The sequence below is a fragment of the Carya illinoinensis genome, chromosome 6 (genome assembly GCF_018687715.1).
Source record: "Carya illinoinensis cultivar Pawnee chromosome 6, C.illinoinensisPawnee_v1, whole genome shotgun sequence".
NCBI classification, from domain to species: Eukaryota; Viridiplantae; Streptophyta; class Magnoliopsida; order Fagales; family Juglandaceae; genus Carya; species Carya illinoinensis.
Window position 1 is genome coordinate 2,044,992 of NC_056757.1, and position 6,740 is coordinate 2,051,731.

A 6,740-nucleotide genomic window follows, 5' to 3' on the forward strand; every position below is an offset into this window, starting at 1 on the left:
ACATTAACGTTTGAACGTTATGTATATTTACGTGCGAACGTAAAATTTTTTAACGCCAATGTTCGAAAGTTATATGTAATTACGTGTGAACATAACAATTATTAGCACCAACGTTCAAATGTATAGTTGTAAAGTTTGAACGTTATATGTTAATTTGTAAAAATTCATCATAATATATATTTGTTTAATATTAAGGTTGCATAATAGTAAATAAAATTGAGAGTATAAATTAAGCTACAATACATACATTAAATAATATTGTCCATTACATATGTCGAAAATAGAAAACAAAATATGATTAATTTTTACAAATGACATTTAGAACTGCTGGTTTATAAAAGATTGAAACTTCTCAGTCAATGTCTCAACCTTATTATTTAGCACATCTACATGATGTGTAAGATGTACGACAGCTTGATCTATATGCGCAATCTGTCTATCGATCTGTTGGTCTATATTTACCTTCATATCTGTTATCACTGCATCAACCCAAGCAGGCTGCACATCCCCTACAGATGCAGTCGCCGGCTGCTGACTAGTACTCGCAGACGGGGAAGCAACACCGGCCCCAACATTAGTCAGAGGAACAAGATCTGATATATGAGCGGCATGACACTGAGCTGAACCTCTCCCCTGTGCAATGCTCCTACGGTGTGGTCATGTCGATGGGGCTCATCTGGCTTAGTATCATCTCCTCCACCTAGAGTGGCACTCCCCGGGCTAGTAATAAGTGGCTGATGATGACTCCGTATGGGAGATTATCCGTTGTAACAATGCTGGCCTCGTAACGAATTCGCTCAAATATAATGAGTGGTAAGTTAATGGATCTCCACATGTCAAGCGAATAAGGAACTGTGCGCGAGCCCAACTGAATGTGGTCTTATGTGCCACAGGGTCTACATTTGTTGCAACAAAAATTTGCAACACGCTAAAGAAAGGCAATAGCTGATTCTGGCTGAAGGAGTTCGGCCTATCCAGCTTTGTGTGGTCTGTGTTAGTGAGGATGTAGAAATCCTGATCCCGCTCGTCATCACCAACCTCAGAAGCAATATCCTCGCCCTTAGGCCGATCTCCCTGATCATTGGGCATAGTGTCAACAGGACCCATAGATGAAGCAGAAGTGGCTGGATCTGCCTCAAAGGTGCCAGGAGCAAATGCAGCTACTGTGTCACCAGCTTGAGCAGCTGTCGCCTCAGGCAGTATCCGCAAAACCTGGAGTAACTCGAGGATAACATCAGCCTAGAACTCAAACTGTACACTGCGTACAGTGAGGGTATGGGATGATGCATCATTAGGCATGGCCGTCATCCTAATGTAAAACTCCCGAACCATTGAGGGGTAAATCTTTCTCCTCAATGTGCAAATTGGGCCCCAGCCTCTCGTGATGAAGACGTCTCTGAGCGTCTTCTGCTCCTAGTTGAGCTCATCATACTGATTAATCAGAATTTCTCATTCACCCATAACAGTTCGTGCCCCCAGCCGAGCAATGTCTGGATTGCCTTCATCCCTTCCTTGTTTCTTGGTTATCATAAAGTGAGCCATATCCTGAAACAAAAAGAATACAAGTTAAAATATAAGAAAATAATCCCTAAATTTACATATATATACATATTACAACATTTACACAATTAAAATATCATCATTATAAATTTACATAATTTTGACAGTAAATATATTAAAAAATTTCACAATTTTAATACCCAAAATAATAATAATAATAAGACGAGAAAATAGAAATTAAATTAAATAGAAATATGTTCGAACGTTACTTAATTGACGTTCGAACAATAAATTACGTCCGAATGTACAACGATTTTACGTTGAACGTGCATTAAGATAGTCGAATGTAAACTATTAACATTCGAACGATGATACTCAAACTAATATAAAAAATTTACGTCCAAATGTAACTTCAAACAAATGTTCGAACGTATTTAGATCTGATCCGAATGTGAATTTGATCCAAACATCCTATAAATATGTTCTAATGTTTTATTAACGTGCAAACGTATTATCCAATGTCATCATTAAACGTTTGATAGTAATTATATTAAATTCACTTGATTACATCCGAACGTTAAAATGTAACGTTCGGACGTAATGAATTCCAAACGTCACACGTTCGGACGTATTTGCTAACAAAAGAATATGAACGGTTTACTTTCGACTGTTTAATCCAACGTCCTTTAAAAACGTTGGATAAAAACGTTTGAATGTTAACATTTACATTCACACGTTATAACATAACGTTTGGACATAAGTAAACTAAAACATCACACGTTGTTTATTTTTAACGTCTAAACGTTATGAGACAGAATGGCTGAGTCAACTCAGCCATTTTCGAAAGCTTCGAAACGTGCGTTTTGAAGCAAAAATAAACCATAAAACTACTCTATAAGCTATGGGAAATGTTTCTACGGTGGTTGTTTACCATTTAATACGATAAACAACCAATGGTGGCCGGAAAATCAAGAAGAAAATCCGGCCTTGGTGGGTTTCGAATTTTTGAAACCCACCGATAAAATTGAAAGTGTCTATGTGAAACGGAGAGGGCACATTACCTTTTAGTGACGGTTGCGGTGGCGTAGGACGGCAGATGCGGCGGCATGCATGGCAGAGAGAAGGACGTTCGGATTGTTTTTGGACGAAATGAGTCTTCCACTGCCGTCGGGCAAGACTTTATATACAGTTAACGTTCGAACTTATACATACATACGTTCGAACGTTTATTAAACATTCAAACGTATTGTGTTTAACATTCGGACATTTCACATTAACGTCCGCACGTATAGCAAATGACATTCGAACGTATTCAGTAAATTATATGATTTTATATACTTATAGATATTATGTATTATAATAACTATAAAATATATATTATATATAATAGTACTAATATATAACAGCGGATAGTATAGTATATATATATATAATTTATTAAATATCAGTAGATGATATATTATAATATATATAATATTATATATTATATATTATAATCTATTATAACTATATAATATATAACTATAGTATAGTATAGTTTATTTAATATTTATTAAACAAAATATTATATTTTATAGCATATAATTTATTAAATGTTATATACTATATATTATAATAGATTATAATATATAATATATAGTAGTATATATACTATATACTACTATAGTAAATGTAGTATATACTACATTTACTATAGTAGTATATAGTATATATACTATATATAGACTGTAGTAGTATATTATATAAGACTACTATAGTATGTATTATATATTATATAATATAATATGTCCATATTTATATAATATGGACATATAATATCTAATATATATACTAATATATATACTCCATTCACTATAGTAGTATATTATATAAGACTACTATAGTATGTAATATATATTATATAATATAGTATATATAATACTATTAATATATATATCATATTTGTTTGTATAATAGTATTAATATATAATAACGTATAATATATAATATATATAATATTTTGATGTAGTATAATAACTATATACTACATATTATGTAGTATATATACTATATATAGACTATAGTAGTATAATATACTACTATATTATGAATATATATTATATAATATATATCAACTATATACAATTAATGAAGATTATTTTTTCATTTAATCAATGAAAATTGAGTTTACATAAAATTATATATTATTATATATAATAATATATATTTTGGAAGCAACACGTTCAAACATATTAGAAAAATAGGCGAGATTTTTCCCGCTTTAAGGTAGAACTCTAAAACGTTTGAACGTTTTATTTTTACGTTCAAATGTTCATTAATGAGCATCCGAACGTAAAACTATTACGTGCACGTTAAGATTCGGTCAAAAAGATTCATATCTTAAAAAAAACAATTACTGATCGTGCTGCCACCATGTAACATGGAATCTCACTTTTTGGTCAAGTTTGCAAAAATTTTACTCGGTTGATCTGTACATTCTTTCTTGAAGGTTTAGCAAATTAGCATATAATTTACAGTAACTTGTCCAAACGAGGCCTAGTAAATTAGCAAATTGCATTTTTTAATCATTTGATTTTCCCTATGTTACATTAATAATTAACACGTTTATCTGGCTTTGGAGTTGGGAGTAATTAATTAGTTTTTATGGGTTTTTACGAACGACTTTATATGCTAAAGAAAGACTTGAGTAAAGGGCCGGATGGACTCATGCCAATGCTTCACTCAATATTATATATATATATATATATATATTTGTCAGAAGATAAAGACATATGACCATTAATAATATTCACCACTTGCTAGCTTCTGCATCTTCAATATTAATGCAGCATCGATCTACGGCACTTTCTGTCACTTATTGCTTTAATCTAAATTATCTTCTTGTTTCCTCGCTCCAACTTTAAGTGCAGGTTCATTTTCTACTCTAAATTAATTATGCATGTCTGGCTATTACCATCGAGTTTTGATATGGATTCAATTTTCCCTGCTTCTTTTGTGATGTGTGATTAATATGGGGGAGATGTATTGGAGGAATAATTTGATACTATTGAAAGTGGTGAACTTGAAATTTAAAACACAAGACTAGAACAACAAGCAGAGGAATTTTTTTTCTTTTTTTTTTTTTTTAGAATTGCCTATGGAAAATTAATTAAGAAGACCTACTAGAGGACGTCAGCGTTCTACAGAAAATTAGTTAAGAAGATCTACTATGGGAAATTATCACTCTTAAATATATTTTGCTTTTAAATGGAAGAGAACCGGTGTGTGTTTGATGGTTTTATAGATGCAGGTATAGTTGGTGACATTGATTCCAAAAAGTCTACTTTTAAGATACTTGATTACTTTTTCAGGAGGAGTTATGTCATGACAATCCTGACTGTAGAAATGTGTTGTTTTGTCAACCGCAAATGATGAGTATATTGCAATTTGTGAACCTAGTAAGGAATTGCTATGGATGAAGAAGTGTTTAGAAGAACTTGGTCAGAAATTAAATAAACTAGAGAATTATATTCTTTACTTGTGACAGTTAGAATGCCATCCATCTCAGTAAGAATTCAACATTTCATTTAGAACCCTATAGCTAGCATATTGATATGAGGTATCACTATATTCGTGATGCATTGGAGATAAAATTATTACAGATTGAGAAAATCCCTAATAATGAAAGTGGGTCAAATATGATGACAAAAACATTGCTTATGTAAAAACTTAAAGTATTTAGAGGAAAAGCAAGTATGTAGAACCCCTCACATAGTTTAGAAACATTAAGAGAAAAAGGAGATAATAAACATGTTTTTCATGTGGTCATCGCATGCATGGAACTCAGCTCATGAGAACGTTCCAGCTTGTAGATCAGTCGTAATCGTAGTCTCGTAGGTCAAACTATTACGTGCACGTTAAGATTCGGTCAAAAAGATTCATATCTTAAAAGAAACAATTACCGATCGTGCTGTCACCATGCAACATGGAATCTCACTTTTTGGTCAAGTTTGCAAAAATTTTACTCGGTTGATCTGTATATTCTTTCTTGAAGGTTTAGCAAATTAGCATATAATTTACAGTAACTTGTCCAAACGAGGCCTAGTAAATTAGCAAATTGCATTTTTCAATCATTTGATTTTCCCTATGTTACATTAATAATTAACACGTTTATCTGGCTTTGGAGTTGGGAGTAATTAATTAGTTTTTATGGGTTTTTACGAACGACTTTATATGCTAAAGAAAGACTTGAGTAAAGGGCCCGATGGACTCATGCCAATGCTTCACTCAATATTATATATATATATATATATATATATATTTGTCAGAAGATAAAGACATATGACCATTAATAATATTCACAACTTGCTAGCTTCTGCATCTTCAATATTAATGCAGCTCACTCCTAATTAGATATATGCAGCATCGATCTACGGCACTTTCTATATATGACTTATTGCTTTAATCTAAATTATCTTCTTGTTTCCTCGCTCCAACTTTAAGTGCAGGTTCATTTTCTACTCTAAATTAATTATGCATGTCTGGCTATTACCATCGAGTTTTGATATGGATTCAATTTTCCCTTCTTTTGTGATGTGTGATTAATATGGGGGAGATGTATTGGATGAATAATTTGATACTACTGAAAGTGGTGAACTTGGAATTTAAAATACAAGACTAGAACAACAAGCATAGCAAATTTTTTTCTTTTTTTCTTTTAGAATTGCCTACGGAAAATTAATTAAGAAGATCTACTAGAGGACGTCAGCCTTCTACAGAAAATTAGTTAAGAAGATCTACTATGAGAAATTAGCACTCTTAAATATATTTTGCTTTTAAATGGAAGAGAACCAGTGTGTTTGATGGTTTTATAGATGCTAGTATAGTTGGTGACATTGATTTCAAAAAGTCTACTTTAGGTTACTTGATTACTTTTTTAGGAGGAGTTATGTCATGACAATCCTAACTGTAGAAATGTGTTGTTTTATCAACCGCAAAGGATGAGTATATTGCAATTAGTGAACCTAGTAAGGAATTGCTATGGATGAAGAAGTGCTTAGAAGAACTTGGACAGAAATTAAATAAAGTAGAGAATTATATTCTTTACTTGTGACAGTTAGAATACCATATATCAGTAAGAATTCAACATTTCATTTAAAACCCTAAAACCAAGTATTAATCGCAACCCTCATTTGTATTTTTGAATAAATAGAAAAATAAGCATTATTATAAAAGAAATATAGATACTATGGCAATAAATT